Source organism: Peromyscus eremicus, chromosome 13 (genome assembly GCF_949786415.1).
Source record: "Peromyscus eremicus chromosome 13, PerEre_H2_v1, whole genome shotgun sequence".
In the NCBI taxonomy this organism is placed as follows: domain Eukaryota; kingdom Metazoa; phylum Chordata; class Mammalia; order Rodentia; family Cricetidae; genus Peromyscus; species Peromyscus eremicus.
In genome coordinates, this window is record NC_081429.1 from 20,063,474 (window position 1) to 20,087,062 (window position 23,589).

The window sequence follows — 23,589 nt, forward strand, 5'->3', positions numbered from 1 at the left end:
TTTTTAGAATATCAAAGACAAAAAGCAAACTCTAAAATTAAGGAGTTAACCATAAAAGAAGAACGCAAACCAGATTTACATCATCTTTTAATAGCAACAAAGGATGCAGGAAGATAACTGGATAAAGTTGTTAAAGTATTAAAGATACAATAACTTTATGTCAACCAAACTGCAATGCAAATTTGAAAGCACGAAAATTAATACCAGACATAAAGGCCTTAAAGGCTCTCTAAATGGTTATTCCCATGATAGTTAATTTTGGATGAAATCGTTAAGTGCAAGGACCAATAAAAGAGACAGTCAGAGATAGATGGGATTTAAATGTGATTGGGTACCTTGACCAAAAGGAAGAAAAGGAATTGCCCTGTTAATAACCAAGGTCACGGTACAGCCATGGCAGGCCAGGAATGCGAGGAACATGCCACAACCCCAAGAGCTTTGCTTTTTCTTTAGGGTTTGACATAGGCATCAATTTAGAAAAAAAAATTTAACTATGAAAATTTTGATGACAATATGGTAGTAAGGCATTATCACAAAAAAATGAAAAATGTGTCAACTACCACTGCAATTCGAATAATCATAAATATCCAAAACTCAATAGGGAATAAGACAAAGTGACCAACTGGCTAATGAGTAAAATCCAAATTTTCCCCCAAAGGGGGGGAAAAAGCATAAATGCACATAAAGGTTAGAAGTAAAAAAAAAACAGAATATACATCTCATGAGACATGCTTCTTTCTGCACATCAGATATATAACGCTTAAGTGATTCAATGTGTTTACTAATAGAGCTTGTGTTTACCGAGGAACTTATGAGAAACATCCATCTTACGTATGATACAGAAAATTTCCATATGTATGCTCCTACGTATGCATGATAAAAATATAAAACTTATAATTTCTCTCCACAAATAGGGAGTTTGTAATGCACATTTTCCCTTTAACTGTTGGTTAAATCTAACATGTTTGGTAAAAGAATATTTAGAATTAGATAGCTTGACTCAAATAGACTGTGTAGAGTGCTCTGCCTCCAAAAATTTAATACTACCATTCTTTTCTACCAAAGATGAAACATTTTAAATCACTGAGTATATACTAGATGAGAATCATATACTTATACATTGCACAAATAGATACTATGCAAACCATGATCACGTGGAAGTTAATGGTTAAAAGTGAACTAATAATGCCTGCACATTTGAAAACACCACCCTGCCACTAAATAATATTTTATATAGCTCTTCTTTATGTTATTAGAATAGAGCAGCGGCTGAAATGAAAACTGCTAAGTCCTTAGTAAAAGACTTAAACTATGATGAAAATTAAACCCAAAGAAGGTCATGGGAAATGGATTAAAATAACAAATAAGTATTGATTAAATACAAATCAACATAAAAGATAAACAAAGCCATGAATTTATTAAGATAACAAGTCATAAGAGAGGTAAACTCTGGCAAAAATAATGAACAGAAAGAAAAAACTGTAAGCAATATGTTGAGCACTCAACAGTGAATAGTTATGTGTAACTGTGTGGCTCTTCTGGGAAGACAAGATGTCTTCCCAGAAGAGGAAGAGACAGTACAAACATTTTGTCTTATTCCAGATAAATCACCAGTGGCAGAACAAAGAAATGATTCTACCCTGTTGTGTTTAGTGACCCAATGAGTTTATTGGGGTTACTTAAAGGAGTGTGGGTGACTCAAGGGTGTTGGGAGAGGAGAGCTGTGCTGCTAGAGCTCTCTGCAGCCTGTGGGGGCGGCTGCCCTGCTGGTCAGGCTCCTCTCCCCAGCAGTGCTCACTACTTCTAAAACCCTAGGGAGGGTCCTAGAAATCTCTAGAATCCAGGAGCTCCTTTTGCTTTTTAAGTTATATTTAGTTTTTGGCCATTTTGCATGTTTCTTTTACTGTCTGCTCCTCTTAACATCTCTCCTCCTCCTTCCATTCAGGAGGGTGTATTTCAAAATGGAGAAATAACTGTACAACATAGGTTGGAAATGCTGAAAAACAAACAATGGATAAGTAGAAAAACTATTTCTCTATGAGTAACTAGTACAGATATGTCGAATCATCTTATGTGTTCTACTTTCTTTGAAGGAATAATTCACCTAAAACAAAAACATAACAAAACACTATGACATGTCATAGGTGTTTTAAAGTGCTTCGTAGGGAAATTTCTCCAAAATTCTCAAGAAAGATTTATTACGATTTTATGTATACTGGCCTTGGCAATAGAAAAATAGAAGTATTTACCAGTACATTGTAGGAGGCCAGTATAAAGAGGCATCAAAACCAAAAGGAGACTTTAGATAGAAGAATATTGTAAAGGCCCATTTCACTCCGGAATACAGCTACAAAATGTTCTTAAATCAAATTTAGACCTGCATACAATATATAACATACCATGATTAGCATGAGTTGACTTGAGATATATGATACAAAGTTTAATATAAGAAAAATCCAAAATTTAATTTGTCACATTGAAAAATTAAAATAGAAAACTCATTGGGTCATTTCAATAATGACATGAGTTTTATTAAATGTCAAAAGTTATTCCATCATATTCGTATTAAATTTGAAGAGAAAAATATGAAATCTAGTAAAATATCTATTTTAAAAAACCCTTAGAGGAAACTAGAAACATTGTTTTTAAATTAATTAACAAGATAAGGATGTTCACTTTACTACTTTTAGTTAACACTGTATTAAAGTTCTTGGATAGCATAAGAAAATAAAATTAGATAGGGAAATTAGTATACGAATAGACAAAGCAAGCATGTCGTTTCCCCCCTGTTATTTTTCTGTGGGGAATCTGAATGCTTTTAGTATTGTTAAAAACACAGAAAAAAATTGAGCAAAGTATAGAGATTGAAGATCCCAAAAGTAGCTACATTTCTATACATCAGTACTAAAACCAAAAATATACAATTGAAAAAATATATAGCTGATGATATTGCCAATTAATGTTGAATACACCAAAGCAAAGAGAACAAAATACATGCCTATCACAGGGAAAATTTCATAACAGTATTAGCTGATTTAAGATGAAGTGTAAACAGATGAAGAGCTATTCTGTGCCGTTTAAAGCACCAAAAAACCAAGTCCTCGCAAAACAGTCCGTCTCCCCAAAGTAAGTAGATATTTACTTTAATTCTAGGCCAAATGAAGAGGGAGTTGATAAGAAAATTTTAAGATACGTATGGAAGTGAAATTGGATGAGATAAACCAAGTGCTCCTTATGGGGAACAGAGAGCAGCCACTTATATCCACAGCTTATTATGGAACCTTAGCATTCAGGACAACATGGCTCGACAAGGGAGGGACAAACGGGCAGGAGAGACAGAACAGAGAGCACAGGAGACCTACCTGTGCCCCTGTGATGTAATGGGTACGTGATAAAAGATGACATCAGGGCAGTGGAGAAATGGAGCTGTCAAACAATTTTACATCTGCTTTAAAAAATCATCATCATCATCATCATCATCACCACCAACAACAAAAAGCAAAACTGCATCCCTAAGTAAAATATCCATCAAAGCAAAAGCTAAGCTCCGAGTGGAATGGAAGCGTCTCCAGTGTCGAGCACAACGTTTGAAAATTCATAGTAGATGCTAAAGTGAATGTATTTTAGATGTGAGTAGGACAATATTCCTTTAAAATAACATTGCCTACTAAAAAACCATCCCCCCGCCTCATCTAAATATATGACTCATCTTTTCATCAGAAGTAGACTTAGAGAGTGAGAAAAAAAAAAACAAAACAAGCTGTTACCTGGGAGATCACAGCTGCAAGTAACACAGCAGTAAAGGACAACTGTAAATTACACATATGTGAATGCACATATTTATATGTACACATATACATATAAGAGAGAGAGAGACAGAGAGAGGGAGAGAGAGAGACAGAGAGAGACAGAGACAGAGAGACAGAGAGAGAGAGAGAGAGAGAGAGAGAGGGAGGGAGGGAGGGAGAGAGAGAGAGAGAGAGAGAGAGAGAGAGAGAGAGAGAGAGAGAGGTCTAGAAACTAGTAAGGGAAACAGAAGCCAAATGAAAAATGAGCAAGAATCAAAAGCTAACATTTCACATAAAATGCTCAGTACGTGTAGAAAGGTGTTCAATATTATTAGTGAACAGAAAAAGCATGTTTAAACCACATAGATACCATGTGGTTTCCAATGAAGGCAATTTAATGCCTGCATAGACATCCAAAGCATCTCTTTTATATTGACGGTAGAATTGTAAACCACTTCAGAAAAAAAAAAAAAAACAGTTTGGCACTGTGCTAATACAAAAAGATTCATAATCTACAGACTGGGAGCAACTCAATACAAATGCAAACATTTCAAATATACAAATATATACCTGAGAATATTCGTATTACTATAAATAAAATAACTGCAAAATCTTGAAAAATGCCTGTGAATGGCAAGGGAGGCAAATACTTTTATATTTGTAAAGGAGAATGATTACAGAGAGGTTGAAAAAAGTGGACTGTACCAACAGACCCATTAGTAGTGTAATAGTAAATGAAGAATCAAAGCTCGAAAAGATAAAGCATTCAATATTCTTTAAATATATTAAAAGAAATGTCTAACTTAGGACAGAAAGAACGATGGCCGCAGGATCCAGAATGTGGTTACATCACTTGACAGACACTTGGTGATGGATTAAATATCACAGGAATACATGCAGGTCATTCACCAGCTCAGAAATCAATAAAATTTACTATGAATTTACATTCTATTTTCTTGCTTTTTTCTTTTCTTTTTTAAAGGTGTAGCCCAGACTGGCCTCAAACTTGTGATCCACCTGCCTCCACCTCCTTCAGTAAATCCTACCAGCATGCACCACCACAACAGGCCATTTTCCCTCTTTTTTGACAAGTGCTTAAAATGCAAAACTCAGCCTTAGCTTCTAATCCATACAAAACCAGGCTACAATATCTATACAGACTATATAACCATGTCTACAGTGTGCCTGCCTGGTTTCAACTTGGTAGCTGTAATCACAGGCCCTATCTTACTAATCTATAAAATGACCAACTTAGAGGTTAGTTTCTATGTCCAAACAGAGTCTTCACACTTACTCTTATCCAAAACACCTATAAGGGATTAAATAAAATCATTTTAATATTATTTATATTTTTTGAAATTATAATTGCATTGTTTCTCCCTTCCATTTCCTTACTCCAAGTCCTCCCATGTACTCTCCACCTTGCTCTTTTTAAAATTCATAGTCTCTTTCTTTTATTGTCGTTACATATATAGGTGTATTTATCGATTTCTGTATATTCCTAAATATGTAAGGTCAACTTGATTAGTCTATATAACGCTGTTCATATGTATTTGTTTTCAGGGATGATCATTTAGTATTATATAACCAATTGGCATGCTCTCCCTTGGAGAAGACTTGGAGAAAGGCCTCATGGTCTTTTCCCCATCTACTTTGGCAGATCTATTGCTATTTTGTTGTTCAGCTCATGTTTATGAGTCATGTTGAGGGCACTTTACGAGTGTAGTTTCTGACAGTTCTAGAAGACAGACAAACTTTTTGATCCTCTGGCTCTTGCTATCTTTCTGCCCCCTCTTTTGCAAGTCTTAGGCACAGATGTTATGTTATAGATGTATCAGTTGGGACTAGGATCCTCAGCTTTGCATTTCATTGGTTGTGATTTTCCATAAAGGTATCTATCAGTATTGTGAAGCTTCCAAAGGAAAGAAGCAACCAAAGACCTGCCCAGCTATGATGCTTCTGGAGCACAACAACCAGCATGGCAGGATTACTGAAAGGATGTAGTAGTGGCACACATGTCTTGGTGGTAACTAAGTGCTCTCTAATTGAATATAAGGCCCACTCAAGAAGAGGGAAATCCTGAATGGTACTGGTAGCCTAGCTAACCACACAAGGCTAGCAAAGTCACACAACTCTTGGAGGAGAAACTACGACAACCACCTTACTAAAACAGCATAATCACAGACTACAGTCTAAACATTTATCCTCATACCCACAGACTAGTGTGTTGTCACCCCTCTTTGGGTAAAATCTTAATCCAGCTTTTACTCATTACTTGTTATGAATGTGCTGTTTATGTTAAGTTAATTTGTGTTGAGTAGACTTTTGGATTATCAGCTACTACTGAATAGTTAAAAACCACCAGATGCATCTTTCTTTTACATTAATAGACTGACATGCACGTGTACAATAATGAAAAAATTTCCAAGTAATTATATCCAAACAATTATTTCACCTGAAATGAAAAACACTAGCAACACACAATACTGTAGATGTAACAGTCTTATTAAATAAGAAACACAGAGCCAAATGCAGAGTTAAAAGCCCAGCTAGCTCAGTTGGTAGAGCATGAGACTCTTAATCTCAGGGTCATGGGTTCGAGTCCCATGTTGGGCACCATTACATCTGGCGCCCAATGTTCATAGTATGAATTCACGAAAAAGCTGCTTGCCTGTGGCCTTTCAGGTCCCTGCTCAGACCCGAGCTACTCTATGTGAAAGTTAAAACCTTCCTTTTTGGAAAAAAAAAAAAAGAAAAGGGGAAGGGCTGTGGATATCACTCTGTATAAATAAAATGCTGATTGGCCAGTAGCCAGGCAAGAAGTATAGGCAGGACAAGCAGAGAAGAGAATTCTGGGAACAGGAAGGCTGAGGCAGAGAGACGCTGCCAGCCGCAGCCATGAAAAGCGAGATGTAAGGTACTGGTAAGCCATGAGCCACGTGGCAACTTATAGACTAATAGATATGGGTTAATTTAAGATATAAGAACTAGATGACAAGAAGCCTGCTACAGCCATACAGTTTGTAGGCAATATAAGTCTCTGCATGTTTACTTGGTTGGGTCTAAGCAGCTGCAGGACTGGCGGGTGAGAGAGATTTGTCCTGACCATGGGCCAGGCAGGACTGGAGAAAACTCCAGCTACACAATACTACTTTTTATTTATTTTTAAAATATATTTTTTAAAATTAAAATATACGTATGTCATGTCTCTCCTTCCTATTCCTCTCTCCAGCCCCTCCCATGTGCTCCCCTCTCCAGTCCTTCTCAAGCTGATGGCCTTCTTTTCTTTGGTTATCATTGCTACGTATTTGCTTTCTTTGATTATTAGTGTTACATGTATATAAATATATTACACATACATGTATATGCCCAAATGTATAAATACAACCTGCTGAATCCATTTTTGTAGTTTATGTGTATACAATCTCAGAGCTGACCACTTTCTAATGAATAACCACTTAAGGGGAGAGGCTAATTCTCCCTCTCTGCAGTCATTAATTGTCTCCACGAGATTTTCCCCCTTCTGGATTAGTGTGTTTATTGATACTGTCATTGTTAAAGTCTCATTTAGGCAACCATTAGCAGACACAGTCTCACAGCAGACTTCTTCTGGCTCTTACAGACTGTCTGCCCCATTCTTCTGAGATGTTCCTGATCTTGAGGTGCTGTAGATGTGTGTGGGTGTGTGTTGGAGCCAGGTTTCCCACAATCCATTGATCTCTGCATTGCATCCTGTTTTGGTTTTCTGTTTTGTTTTCCATTTGCTATAAAGAGAAGCTTCCTTGATGTGGAGTGAGAGCCCAATTGTCCTAGGCCAGCATAATTCCTCACTATGATATTACTTTTAAATAACTGAGTCTCTAAGCTAAATGTCTTTATTTTCATTCTTTAGGATAAATACATGCACCATAAACATATGAGGACTATCTCAAATTAAGGACTAGTTCCATCCCTTTTATTAAGGCAGGTATCAATCTACTGGAAAACATTAAGGACATGTCACAGTGATCACATTATCACAATAATTGCCAGCAATCCAACCAGAAAAAATGTAGCCCTTAATATTAGTATCATTGAAATTCTAATCTAGGAGTTGTAAGCCCATGAGGGAGCTAAGAAGCAATTAATTCTGTTCAGGGACTTTCTGCATTTAAAATTACCCCCAATATTGACCCTAAAATTAAATCATGTTGAAACTGATTTGGGGGAAAATCATTTGGAATAGTTATAAGATACTTATTGATAATTTTATAGTAACTAAGAAATTAGCAACTGTCTTAATCATTATCCTTGTTTCAAAATATCAAATCTCTAGAAATACTTTAGGACTGGGCAGGACTCAGGCAATGTGGGTTCATCCCCAGAAAATGGTGCCTTTCTGTGCTTTGTATCTAATCTCGGTCTTCATCTGTGCAGTGTAACCATCTGAGCACACACAAAGTCTGCTCTGGGTTTTCTGAAAGGAAGTATGACTTTTCCCAGGAGTTGGGGTTTGCCTGAAATTGCCAACCTGGCCACACATGCAAATTGATGGAGTAGGTAAACAGACATCCAAGGGGATGTTGGGTACAAGAAAGAACATAATGGCGGATCCTTGGCCTTGGCTTCAGCTGTGGCACATGGGAATAAGCAAACCTCAGTGGTGAAGCTGGACTGTAGAAGAGGCTTCTGTTAGTCATTAGACACTAAAGTGAGAGTCATGCTTCTCAAGGTTAGAGAACTCAAGTGACTGCAAAGTATTAGCTTAGAGGAAATGTTACAGTGTTTGTAGGCAAGAAAATGTCTTGGTTATCTTTTATTTGAATTATAGGAAACTCAGAACGTAATAGCAACAACAAAAACCAAACCAAACCAAAACAATCTATGTAGACCTAAGAGGGGGAGGGGAGGAAGTGTGCTGTTTGAAAGGTCCCTTAGAACCCCCCCAAGCTAATTAAAGCTCATTCAAAGCAAAGATCACATTGGAAGTGAAGTGGAACTGTGTTTGTCATGGAGGAGGCGAGACTCTGGGTGTGTGTTTGCTGGGCAGTGTCTCGTGAATGTATTTGCAGCTGCAAATGCCACGGTCTCTCAAAACAAATGCGGATGATCTGTAGTCGTAAGGGTCTGCTGGCTCTGCTGTGCTAATGTTATTCATTATGGGGTGGGGAAATCACCACTGAGACCAGGCCAGAAAGCACCGGCTCTACAGGACACCCACACTTCTCCTTTGAAAGGCACTACAGCAGCAAGTGCTTTCCAGCCACATATTCCAATCAACTTTAAAGCGTTTTTCAGCATTTGAAATTGTCAAGTTTTTTTCTTTGAGGGGCAATAAAGCTGCATCTGTCAACATAGTATTCTTATATTATTTCTATGAGTTTCACCTAAAAGATCAATGTTAATATAGTTAAACTTTGAAAAACTGAAATCATTGTTAATGGATGTATTATTATGTGACATAATAAACTCAAGAAGCATGTTGTCAATGAACAAAGTTGATAAATTTAGAGAAAGACTTTTTTATGATTATATTTAATGATATATACTGGTATTTTGCTTGCATGTATGTCTGTGTAAGGGTGTCAGATTTTCTGGAACTAGAGTTACGGATAGTTGTGAACTGCCATGTGGGTGTTGGGAATTGAACCAGGGTCCTCCGGAAGAGTAGCCAATGCTCTTTACCTCTGAGCCATCTCTCCAGCCTGAGAGTATTTTTTTAATCTTAAAAACATGAGCAGGAAGTTTGGTGAGGGGGGCTGCTGCCTTAGTTAGGGTTTTATCGCTGTGATGAGACAGCAGGACCAAGAGCAACTTGGGAGGAAAGGGGTTATTTTGCTTATCCTCCCACGTCATGGTCCATCATCCAAAGAAACCAAGGCAGGAACCAGGAGGCAGGAGCAGATACAGAGGCCATGGAGGGGTGCTGCTTACTGGCTTGCTTTCCTACAGAACCCAAGACCACCAGCCCAGGGATGGCATTACCCACAATTCTGGGCCCTGCCACATCAATCATTAACCAGAATAGGAAAAAAAAAATGCTCTACAGGCCTGCCTACAGCCCGATCTTACGGAGGCATTTTCTCAGTTGAGGTTCCCTCCCTTCCGATGACTCTAGCACAGATCAAGTTGACATAAAACCAGCCAGCACAGATGAAAATCCTCAAAGCTCTACCCCAGTGACAACCTTCATGCAGAAATACTCCACCTCTGAAACCTCTGCATACAGCCCCACCCACTAGGGATCAGGTCTTCAAATACAGAAGCCAATAGGGGACATTTCTCATTCAAACCACCACACCTGCACACAAACATTTTATGTGCCCATTCTATCTAGCCTGTTTGAGGTTTGGGCTATTCCAAATGTCCCTGCTGTAACATTATGGTGACTGCCTTTTGGTAAGTATTTGCATTTCTTTTAGAGACTGAGCTAGGAGTGGGATTATAAATAAAAAGAACATAGAGTATGCTTCATTTTTGCCAATATAGGCAACATATCTCCAAAGGAGATACATAGGTCCTCAGTTTTTAAAGGCAAATCTTTTACATCCATAGTGTTGAAAACTGAGGATTCAAATGGACTGCGCTCTGAGACTTGATGAATGTCTTTGTAAGGACTCCAGATCAGAAACTCATGCATCATTTGGGTGGGTGGAACACAGGGCACAACTGAAAAACACTGGAAATTCAGTAGAATGCATGAAGAAAACTGCTTCCTAAATATCAAAAGCATCGTAATGATTCAGGCTACCAAAGACGATTTGAATGGTCAATCTTTTGGCCTATCTTGTGTGGTGTGTGAACTTATCTTATTGGTCATACACAAATGAAAGCATAAGAGTAGGTTTTAGTGCTGGTTACCATGACACACTGAAAATTATATATGCATTCAGGGTAATGTCCGCAACACTGTTTAACACTGGAACCAACTCCGAGTAGATAAATAAAAGGTATTATGTACAGTGGGCTACTGCTCTGCAATAAGAATGAACATGTTAAAGCATGTGAAGAATTGTATAGTGGAGATGTGGTTAATTTATAGGGGAGGAGCTGAGCTTCATGGAAAGGTTGAATAATTTGAGCCTGGTAGTAAAAATCAGAGAAGGATGTTTTCTTTCTTTTTGTTTTATGAAAGGACAATTTATTGAAATGTACATATATGTATGAATGAAATATATATGTATAATATAAGTGAAATATGTAATGAAGCATATAATATAAATGAAATATATATAATAAAAAATCCCCTTAAAGCATGTGAATTTTGTCAAACTACACACACATACACACACACACACACACACACACACACAGAGGCACAATTTGTATAATACCTATATAATATCTAAAGTCATCAAGATATCAAGCATACCTACTACTTTGAAAATTATTCTGTTCCCCTTTGTGGTAAAAAAAAAACTCTCTCAAATTTTGCTTCTGCTCAGATGTCCTTAAATGAAACCATACGGTACGCATTTTGTAACCTACCTCCTCCACTTAGAAGGATGTTGCGCTTCATTAGCATATCACTTCAGTTTTGCAAAGTGTAGAATTTTATTTTGGGACTTTGATCATACAATTTCCGTTTGATAACCACATGAATTATTTTCAGTTTTTGGCTGGGAAAAGTCTGTATGACTTACAGGTGGGTCTTTTTAAGGAGGTGAGTTTTTGTTTGCCTAGGGTAGACACTCATGGTTGGAATTGCTGAGTTGTTTTCTGTGTGCATCCAAAACTTTTGAGAAACTCAAAAACTTCTCTAAACTGACTACACCATTCTGCATGCCTATCTTCAAATCTCTCTCAGCTCCTGACATTGTCCTTTTAGTTTTAATGTTCCCAGTAAGACCTCTTTGTGGTTTTAATTTACATTTGCCCAAATGGCATTGACTATCTTTTCTATATTGTTATTTTCAATTCCTTTTCAAAGTGTCTGTTAAAATCTGTGTCTTTTTCAGTTGGGTTGTTTCCTTTTGTGATTTTTTCAGACTTCTTTGTGTATTCTAGATTCTTCTGCTTTTAGTTGCATATTTTTTCTGAGTATTCTGTACCAGACCCTGCCTTATGTTTTTATTTGAAGAGCAGAATTTTGATGATGCCTTGCTGTGCTCTTCCATGGCTCCAGGGGTTGATCTAACTGGGAATGAAGAAATGACAGTCACTAAAAAAGGCATAGACATATGAACACACATATAGAAAAGATGGAATCAGGTGGCCTGGGATCTAGTATGGATCTAGTATTCTGCAGCACTCTATCTGCTCCGTGTGTTTATTGGCTACAGTCGAATAGGTAGGTGGGGTTGTTGAATACAGATGCAGGGTTTAGCTAATCTCAGTAGGAGTAGTCTCTATAGGGGTACAGTATTCGGGCTGGAAATATCTGGGGGAGAATGCTATGTTAGGTGTTTTCTGCACATACTGCCAACTCTGGCACCTAGACACAAGGAAGGTTTTGCTGTCCCTCTGAGCCTCACCTGGGGAAGACTTTGACACTCCCACGGGGCTGAGGCACTGTTTCCTTGACATGGTAGTGCCTATATTAAACAATACACATTCACTCAGGCCTTCACATGACATCTACAATGTCTACTTTTAATTTTTTTTATTTTATGATCATGTTAATAAATCTGCTGAACTGGTCAGAACATTTTTCTCTTGTAATTTTCTTCTAAGAAGTTTCTTAGTTTTTACTATGATATATTACAATAATCTATTTTCAGTGGGTAGAGTTGCTTTCTGAGTATGTTAAAGCTAAAAGTTAGTTCATTCTTATTTTCTATTTAAATGTCCAAATGTTCCAAATTACTTGTTGAATAAATTGCCTTCCCTTTGGCACCTTTGTGAAAACCCTCCCAATCATTTTTATGTAAGCCAGAGCTGAAGGTTGAATTTAGAAAAAGTTGACCTCAAGATCCATGGTCTCTCACCATGTATGTAGCAGTGTGTCATTAGGAAGGCCTGCGCCTGGAGATGAAAAAGAGGAGAGAAATTCATCTAATCATCCTACAAGTGGGATTGAAAAGGCAAAGCAAGTTCTTTTCACGCCAAGAAATTAAAAAATTAAAATTTGGGGGCTGGAGAGATGGCTCAGAGGTTAAGAGCACTGGCTGCTCTTCCAGAGGTCCTGAGTTCAATTCCCAGCAACCACATGGTGGCTCACAACCATCTATAATGAGATCTGGTGCCCTCTTCTAGCCTGCAAGTCTACATGTAGACAGAACACCATATACATAATAAATAAAAACTCTAAAAAATATTTCAAAAAAAAAAAAATTAAAATTTGTCCTCTGTCCTAACCATGAAGACGAAGGTGTGAAGCCCATTATATCTGTCACTGGATGCCATGTCAGGTCTCAGGTTTTTGTGTGTATGTGTGTGTGTTGTTTGTTTATTTGTTTGTTCATAACACTCAGATGACTCTGTAATGAGTACAACCCTTGCCTTCTCTAACTCAGCTGATTCATTATCTTATGTCTGCAGCCTCCCTGGACATCACCACCCCACAGGGCAGAGCGGTTCCTGCCCTGACTGTGCTCATATGCAGTCGGCCTCAGAAAAGGAAGCTGCTTGTCCTGGTTTCTTTATCCTAAGTATGAGAATGGCACTTACTGATTTCCCACAGTACACCTGAGACAGCCTCTGAGCTTTCAGGGAACCGCAATGAAACAATACACAGAAAGGGCCGAGCGTGTCCCCGGCAGCCTTATGAATGTAAGCTTCTTTGTGATTGTGGCATCCAGATGGCCATCACGTGAACATGCCCGAGTCTTCCACATCCAGGAGTCCATGCCATATTAACAATGTCCTGAGAACCAAACCAGTTTCTATTTTCCTCTGTGGAAATCAGAGTTCTCCACATCCTTCTCAGGATGCCTAGCTGGGTACATCCATTCTTGTTTAGGCAAACTATTGACTTTATTCAATGGATTTAAAATATATTCAAGAATTAAATAAATCTTTTAAAATGTATAGTACTTATTCTATTCTTATTGTGCTGTCAAAATATTTGGAGAGTATAATTTTGGAATAAATAGGTATAATGGAGATAGAAAATCCTCTCAGTATTTTTATCTTAACATTACTTGCTGTCTAGTTTCGCTGACTTAAAGATGCATCAATTGAGTCTGTAGGTGACGCAGGATTGACATCTACCTAAAATAAAGAAATTGGCCACTCTTATAGATCATCAGTATTGATGGTGCACACAGTATTTTACACCTCCCTCTCTCCTCATGGTTTTGCCCCAAGCTGAGAAGGAAAACCCAGCTCTCCCCCTTACACCTCACATTTAGGTCTTTGAAGCAGTAAGAGTCATGAACTGTGAGGGAGACTTTCTTCATCACAAATGGTACCAATGCCATTTCCATCAGCCCTTTTTATTGACTCAAGTTCTATCACATTGGGAATTGTGCTATTTAAAGGAGAAACATGTCTTGATTTGTATAGCATAACTGGTGGTTAGTAAATGGGTGTCACCTCAAGGCATTCTTATTTCAAATTTTTGCTAGTTTTTAAACTTAGCATCCAGAGTAATGGGTCTCACTGGAGCATTTTTATATACTCTTTGTTCTTATTACTCTTCCTTCTGGAGGCCATCCCCTGTCCCTTGTCCCCTCCTGCTGATCCCCTTTCTCCCTCCAAGAACACTACTCTGCTTTCCTGTTATGTGTATTATGTAACCCTCCTGTCTGCCCCCTAAGATATATCCTTCTCTCTTCATGGTTGTCTTACTATTTTAAGAAGCTTTTTGGTGCTGATTGTTGTGGGTCCTGGTTCTTCTGGTTTCTAGAAAATCTAGTCAAATAGTTTTAAATAACAGAGTGACTATACACAAAGTTACTTATCCAGTGAGCTTTTTGTGACTTAGCTGAGAGATTTCAATATGCTAATACTTGCTGAGTTCCTACCAGTGCCACACCAGGATGACGGTGGTGGAGCAGTCTGTCTGCCCAGCTATATGAAATGGGGCATTGGATGGTGCAGTTGATTGAAGAACATTTAAAACAATAGTAACTAGTCATTATCAGGGTGTGATTCACTTTCAGTATGTAATCACAATAATCAAGTAACTACCCTGCTGGGTAACCCACTTCCACCATTTCTGTCTTGATATATTACTAAGTACAGATGACATAAGTGCCCTAAATGCCTCTTATGAGCTACCAGCATGGGCAGCATGGGCAGACACAGTTTTGTTTTTTTTTGTTGTTGTTGTTGTTTGGTTGGTTTTTTTTGAGATTGGATGAGTGATGATCCGAGTCCTAGTTCTGAGTTGTTTGTGAGAGAGTGCCGACCTCCTTTCTTGCCTGAGCACAGCTCACAGCTTTGGATTAAATTCTGAGTTTGGTTTCTTCAAAATTCCTCCCTCGGGGAGTAGTTCAATTCTCAAAATTAAAATTGAAGTCAATTTTAAAGCCCCTTCCATCCCTCTTCCTTCCCCTCTCTCCTCCTCCCCCACCTCCTCTCTGCAGGAGAGCCGACTCAGTGATGCCTGGGTAGGTATGATCAACTGTTGCTCTTACAGAAGATTTGGGTTTGATTCCTAGCACCTACATGGCAACTAACAATGGTCTGTAGCTCCAATTCTAGAAACTTTGATGCCCTCTTCTGGTTCCTGCAGGCATTGCACACACATGGTACACATACATATGTGAAGGCAAAATAAAATAAAAATAAGTTTATTTAAAAGTTTATTTCAAAAGCCTAAAAGCTTAACCAGCCAAATGTTTCTAGTTCCTGGTTTTCACGCCTTATATACCTTTTTGCTTTCTGCCATCACTCCCTGGGATTAAAGGCTCATTTTCTGGGATTAAAGACGTGAATCACCATGCTTGGCTGTATCCTTGAACACACAGAGATCCAGACGAATTTCTGCCTCTGGAATGCTAGGATTAAAGATGTGTGCTACCACTGCCTATCCTCTATGTTTAATATTGTGGCTGTTCCATTCTCTGACCCCAGATAAGTTCAGTAGCGTGCACAATATTTCGGGGAACACAATACCACCACGTTTCCCCTTTTTTTGTCTAAAATTTAAAAAAGCTTATAACTAATACAAGAAAAATTATATCCAATAAGTATATACAATATACACAGTCAAGATTACATTAACGATGTCTAGTCCATTAGGCTTTTGAGCAGCAATTCAGCTGAGATCCATTCAGATGAGGACTCAGAGGCATCCAGTCTGAAGGAAACAGGATCAGCTGAGGAACTGGCGAGGTGAGGAAGCTGTGGCTTGTTCTCCTTCTCTGATCTTCCAGCGTTCAACCCCCCAAAAAAGTTTCTCTCTCTCTCTCTCTCCTTTCTGTGATGGCCAGAATGGTGATGAACTCACTTTTCTCCTGCTTCACTCAGCCCCCAGAGTTCCTGGGGTTGTAGGCACCCGCCACAGTACCTTGCTCTTGATTAACGATATTTTCAAAAAGCAATCTAATGCTAATCACTTCAGTATTACAAATTTTTCTTAAAAGGAGTAACTGTTCACCTTCAGCATTCTTTGTGAGGACAGGAGATGTTTTGAACCTCCTTAAAAAAATAACCCTATTACTTCAAAAAGAAGTGTTCACTATTGAGCAATTAAAATAAGTATTTGCTGAAGGTAACTTTGTCTTCCTTTCTGAATGTGATTCGAAGGTATAATTAGCTCCAAGAGGGAGCAATTCAGTTGTCACTCAGACAGCTCTCACGTTTGTCTTTTAGGAGATGAAGCATTCTCTCTGTCCTTGCTTTTCACCCAATAGATAGAACAGATTCAAATCGACCTCAATTCTTGTCTTTTGTTTTCTTTTTCTCCAATTCCCTGGATCCGGACCGGCTTTGAATGGTGGCTGATATTAATGGCCTTTCTCATTTGAAGCGAAAGTTAAACTTTTCCCATCTAACATATTGGGAAGACCATTGTACAGGCATGAATTATTCAGCAGTGCTAAAAATTCCAAGTGGTTGATTCTTTGTTTTGTATACAACCAATTGTGTAAAGAGTAAAATCCTTGATATTAAATGAAAATCAAAAGAGGTTTTCTTATTTTATTTTGCTCTAGCAGTCTTTTCCCACTTGGCACCCAAGTGCTAATATTGCTCTGGCATTGTGCTGAGGCACTATTACGTTTTCTAAACTAAGCAGCTGTCTGGTGGTTCATTTAAAGGTGCAGGTGTGGGACATTATTCTTTTTGATAATAAAATGAAAATGGCTTAAGATCTCCATGCAAAAAAATGAGAACTTCGGATCTTTTGAGGGCACAGCTGCTTTGATAACCTGATTCATGTTGTCAGACATTATTATTTTTTTTTATGTGATGCTAAGGATGGAACTCAGACACTCTAGCACCAAGCTAGTCTCCATCTTCAGAGACTGTGCTTGCGTTCTGACACTCTGGTCTGGAGTAGTTTTTGCCGACAGTTGTCTATTTCTCTAGCTGAAATCCCTTGAAAGCAGAAGCAAATCTCCAAACGGGGCACTAATCTCATCATCAGTGATCATTTTAGTGTTGTTTATACACCTTCATAGATTCAGCAAGGAGGGGCTCACTATGTCTTCTGCTCTAGACAAGTAAGCAAACCCCAGCTTTACATTATAAACTGTACTCCTAAAGGGATGAGAATCTAACTGCTTTCTCGGGTGTCAATTAATCTCACCTATTTCTATAGGTGAGATTTATATATAACAGATGAAATTTTCTCACTACTCTCATTTGTTTTGATTTTTATATGTTCAATCTATAGAGGAAAAAACCTTTATTTTCATTTAGAGAATAACACAGAAGGAATATTACAGTTTGTGTCACGACGTATTTCTGCAGCTGGTAAAGATTATTTGATAGAGCAGAGTATTTTATAAGCACAAAAAATAGCCCAAGACCATAGAGGAGCAAAAGCTAAACTTCGCATATGTCTTCTTTGTTCACTTAGGAAGTATAAAAGCAACAATAACAAAGTAAATTGGGCTTTGATTATTTATTTATATTCATTTATTTGAAAAGTAGGAGAAATAGAGTTCATCACCCAAGGAACACCATCCTCTGACACAGTCTTTCCCGTGTGCTTTCTTCTAGGTTGCTACTGTCTGGGTATGGTGGTTCCTTTGTCAACTTGACACAACCTAGAATTACATAGCATGACAGTCTTCAATAAGAGATTGTCTAGATTAGTTTGATCTGTGGGTGTGCCTATGAGAGATTGTATTGCTTGTTGTAATTAAAGTGGGAAGACCCAGCTTGAATGTGAGTGTCACCACCATTCCCTAGTTTGGGGCACTGGACAGCATTCCAGTGCTTGATGTGAGACACGCAGTCATTGATTTTTCTTTCTCCTTTCTGGTGTGATAGGGCTAGCTTCTCATTCCTGCCTTAACTTGCCTGCAATAGTAGATTTTCACCTGGGATCTTGGGACAACTAGACCCTTTCTAAGTTGTCCTTGGTCGGGGTGATTTATCACAGCGACAGAAATGAACTAGGAAGCTGGGCAAAGGGGAAATACAGCGATGCTTATGGTCTGTTTTCATAGCATTGGGGATAGTTGTGAAATTATTTATAACAACTTACTCTTATAGACAGAAAAACACTGTTCATAATGGCAGATTGCATTTTATGACATGTGGCATTTCTACAAGCAAATCGGTTCTGTAGTTTTCTGCTGCAATACTTTTTTTTTTTTTAAATGTATTTCTTTCATTTTCTTTTTGCTCCATCCAGATCAATTGATCTACAAGGATGCATTTGGCATGTTTCCTGTGTAACAAATTGTCACAAACTTGGCAGCCTTCAATAGCTTACATGCATTATCTCATGGTTTCAGTGGCTCAGGAGCAAAGACGCGGCTTACCTGTACTCACCGTTCAGCCTCTCTTAAAGCTGTCACTGACATAGTGTTCATAGCCAAATTCTTACCTAAAAGCTCTTCTAGATACAGGTGTGCTTCCAGGCTTATGTGGCAGGATTCGGGGATTTGTTTTTTCACGGTTTATCAGAGTGAAGGTCTCAGTTCTTACCTGGCTGTTGGGCACCTGCTTCACCAAAATATGCAACTCAAGAAAGGTGATGGAAACTGTTAGAAAGATGGAAGTCCTTGGAGTAGCAATTTCCTCTACACTAAAATATTATATCCTTTGGGGGTGGGTTAAGATTTAGAAAGCAAATGACTCACAAGTCTTGGGAACTCTCCCAACCCTCCTTGATTCACATAACTCCTTGCTCCCCACAGTGACATGAGCAGTAAAGACAGAAGGGATGCTCCATCCTATTGAGTTGTCTGCACATGGTTCAGCTAACATCATGTGGTAGAGCATGCCCAAGTCAGTTCCTGGGAAGGGCTGGATGGTTCAGTGATGCACCTTTGGTCCTTGAAACGATTCCAACCAGCTTCCTGGTTCACTAAGTAGGACTTGGATGGCATTGCTGCTTTCTTCCGTTGCATGTTCCCCATCCCGTGTGAGTAGGTATCTGCTACCTTTCCCCAGATAATATTTCACATAACAAAGTCACAGTCCCAGGTAACCTTATCACAGGTAGAGAGAACCCTTCAATGTTCTCCCATCTGCTTGTTAGAAGGGTTCTGCTTCTGGGAGAGACACAGTACTGTAGCAAGTGACTAGCTACCTCCTACAGGCAGTAAGTTAGTAAGGGAACAAATGAATGCATACTTACAGGGAGATCTAAGAACTGTGAAGACAAGATGTAAAATTATAGATATGGAAATGTAATTTAAAAATCTCAGACATACAAATAATATAAAATACTTTGGGGTAACTCTGACTAAGCAAGGGAAAGACCTGTATGACAAGAACTTTAAGTCTCTGAAGAAAGAAATTGAAGAAGATATCAGAAAATGAGAAGATCTCCCATGCTCATAGATAGGTAAGATTAACATAGTAAAATTGGTAATCTTGCCAAAAGCAATCTACAGATTCAGTGCAATCACCATCAAAATCCCAACATAATTCTTCACAGGCCTGGAAAGAACAATACTCAACTTCATATGGAAAAACAAAAAACCCAGGATAGCTAAAACTATCCTGTATAATAAAACAACCTCGCCGGGCAGTGGTGGCGCACGCCTTTAATCCCAGCACTCGGGAGGCAGAGCCAGGCGGATCTCTGTGAGTTCGAGGCCAGCCTGGTCTCCAAAGCGAGTTCCAGGAAAGGCGCAAAGCTACACAGAGAAACCCTGTCTCGAAAAACCAAAAAAAAAAAAAAAAAAACCAAAAAAAAAAAAAAAAAAAAAAACAACCTCTGGAGGCATCACCATTCCTGACCTCAAGCTCTACTATAAAGCTATAATAATAAAAATAGCTTGATATTGGCATAAAAACTGACATGTGGACCAATGGAATTGAACTGAAGACCTTGACATTAATCCACACACCTATGTACACCTGATTTTTGACAAAGAAGTCAAAACTATACAATGGGGGAAAAAGCATCTTCAACGAATGGTGCTGGCATAACTAGATGTCAACATGTAGAAGAATACAAATAGATCCATATCTATCACCATGCACAAAACTCAAGTCCAAATGGATCAAAGACCTCAATATAAATCCAGTTACATTGAACTTGATAGAAGAGAAAGTAGGAAGTATGCTGAGGACACTTTTAAGAGCCATGCCATATTGCCTGCCTGAGTTAAGTCTCTGTTGTCCAATACTGAGCCACTAACCAGAAACTTTTGACAGGCCTGGACAAGTCCTGAATTATTAGAAAATAACTTAAAATGTCCTTATCTTTCTGCTACAGTGACCATTAGTAACAATTTTTTGTGGTTAGATTGCTTGGTTGGGTTGCTTGGCAACTCAACAGTCCCCTGATCTTTTCCCAAAGAAAGTTTCCTGGTCTGCTTACTATAAAGGCTGGGTGGTGGTGGCGGCGCATGACTTTAATCCCAGCACTCGGGAGGCAGAGCCAGGTGGATCTCTGTGAGTTTGAGGCCAGCCTGGGCTACCAAGTGAGTCCCAGGAAAGGCGCAAAGCTACACAGAGAAACCCTGTCTCGAAAAACCAAAAAAAAAAAAACCCACCTGAGAAAAATAAATTTTGCAGCTTGATCAGAATACTGTCTTGCTGTAAATTCTTTGTTTCTCTTGTCCCTTTCATTCACCATTCCCCCTTCTAGGGTCTCTGCTGAAGATCCCGCTGGCTGAGACAGAAGTAGCCTTGAATGCATTGGCACAGGAGACCACTTCCTAAATATAACACCAGTAGCACAGACACTGAGAGCAACAATTAATAAATGGGACCTCCTGAAACTGAGAAGCTTCTGTAAGACAAAGGACATGGTAAATAAGACAAAATGACAGCCTACAGAATGGAAAAAGATCTTCACCAACCCCACATCTGACAGAGTGCTGATATCCAAAATATATAAAGAACTCAAGAAACTAGACATCAAAATAACAAACAATTCAATTAAAAAATGGGCTACAGAGCTAAATAGAGATTTCTCAACAGAAGAATCTCAAATGGCCGAAAGGCATTTAAGGAATTGTTTAACATCCTTAGTCATCAGGGAAATGCAAATCAAAACGACTCCAAGACACCATCTTACACCTGTCAGAATGGCTAAGAACAAAAACACTGCAGACAGCTTGTGTTGGAGAGAATGTGGAGCAAAGGGAACATTCCTCCACTGTTGGTGGGAATGCAAGCTTGTACAGACACTCTGGAAATCAGTATGGTGACTTCTCAGAAAATTGAGAATCAATCTACCTCAAGACCCAATGATACCACTCTTGGGCATATACTCAAGGAATGCTCAATCATACTACAAGGACACTTGCTTAACTATGTTCATAGCAGCATTATTCATAGTAGCCAGAACCTAGAAACAACCTAGATGCCCCTCAACCAAGGAATAGATAAAGAAAATTTGATACATATACACAGTGGAGTTACTACTGATGAGTTTTTACTCATCAGTAAAAAATGACATCATGAAAGTTGCAGGCAAATGGATGGAACTGGAAAAATATCATCCTGAGTGAGGTAACCCAGGCTCAGAAAGACAAACATGGTATGTACTCACTCATAAGTGGATACTAGATGTAAAGCAAAGGATAACCAGACTACAACCCACAGCTCCAGAGAAGCTGGGAAACAAAAAGAACCCTAAAGGGACATGCAGATCACCTTGGGAAGGGGAAACAGAGGAGATCTTCATGAGTAAACTGGGGATGGGGGGCAATAGAGGGGAGGGGATGGAAGATAAGAACATGAGGGAACAGGATAATTGAGCTGGAACAGGGACGGAGTGGGTGAGCAATGAAAGAGATATCTTGATAGAGGGAGATATCATGGGGATAGGGAGAAACCTGGTGCTAGGGAAATTTCCAGAAATCCACAAGATGACCCCAGATTAGACTACTAGCAATAGTAGAAAAGGTGCCTGAGCTGGCTTACCCTGGTAATCAGATTGGTGAATACCCTAACTATCATCATAGAACCTTCATCCAGTAACTGATGGAAACAGATACAGAAATCCATAGCCAAGCACCAGGCCAAGCTCTGGGAGTCCAGTCAAAAAGAGAGAAGAGGGATTCTATGAGCAAGGGGCATCAAGATCATAATGGTGAAACCTACAGAGACAACCAAACCAAGCTAGTGGAAACTCATAAACTTTAGACCAACAGCTGTAGAGCCTCCATGGGACTGGACTAGGCCTTCTGCATAAGAGAGACAGTTCTGTAGCTTGGTCAGTTTAAGGGGCCCTTGTGAGTGGGATCAGGATCCATCCCTGATGCATGAGCTGGCTTTTTGGAGCCCATTACCTATGGTGGGACACCTCGAACAGTCTTGATGCAGGAGGAAGGGCTTGGACCTGCCTCAACTGAAATGTATCGGCCTCTGCTGACTCCCCATGGGAGGCCTTACCTTTTCGAAGAAGGGAATGGGGGGTTTGAGGAGAGTCTGAGGAGGAGTGGGAGGAGGGAAGGGCAGGGGATCTATGGTTGGTAAGTAAAATGAATTAAAAATTTCTTAATTAAAAAAATCTCAGGCATTATTCTTTTTGGATTTTGTTGTTGTTTCGCTTGTTTTAAGTTAAAATTTGAGCAGTAATGGGTGCCTGGCCGTAGGGAACTTGAGAAAAAGGGGAAATAAAACAAAGTTCCTGGGATGAGAACTGGCTTTGGGTGCTTTGTGACTAACAGGAGGCCAGTGTGCATTGAAGGGTTGAGGTTCAGTGAGGATGGGATGAAACTGCAAAGCTCAAGGTCACTAGAGCCTAGAGACTCCAAAAGAAGCCTAAATTTATCCCAAATGGAGCAGAGTTCTATTGTAATATTCTTTACCAGAGAGCACTTAGGTAAATTAATTAGGGCAATTCTAATTACTCATAAAAAATTCAAAGATATATCGTAGAATTACAGGCAAACAAGACCATTTGCCATTAATAGGAAACTCTGAACATATATTCCTCATCAGTAGTTCCACCAGATACTTGACCTCATTTTATCTGTGAGCAAACAGCCTGCATGAGCCATCAAGCCAGAGAAGGAATCTTACATCGGAAGGTTTTGAGAGAGTTACATTCTTCATTTGCAAATATCACATCCCTTTCTATTTCACTGCCTGAAATTGAGCCACACAACTAGTTAACAGCAGGGGGCATTCTAAATTTCATCTAGGCTTGGAAACAAGAAGCAAAGGTAATTGGCTGAACAATTTGTTCTTCTCTGGTAAGAACATAGAATGTCTTAACAGCTCCAATAACTCCACAAGGCCAGTAGAGCGCAGAAGGCAAAAATAGAAGCTGTAAGTCCAGACAGACAACAAGGTGGTCCAGGCAGGACAGACTCTCTTGGACTCTATAGACAGATGTGGAGACAGG

The 23,589-nt window shown here is 39.0% G+C and overlaps 1 non-coding gene across 1 annotated transcript; it reads left to right on the forward strand.

The window, feature by feature from the left end:
* The first annotated feature begins 6,331 nt into the window (after positions 1-6,331).
* Trnak-cuu (transfer RNA lysine (anticodon CUU)) lies at positions 6,332-6,404 on the forward strand. Its single transcript has one exon. It is a non-coding gene; the product is annotated as a tRNA-Lys (tRNA).
* Positions 6,405-23,589: the final 17,185 nt, after the last annotated feature.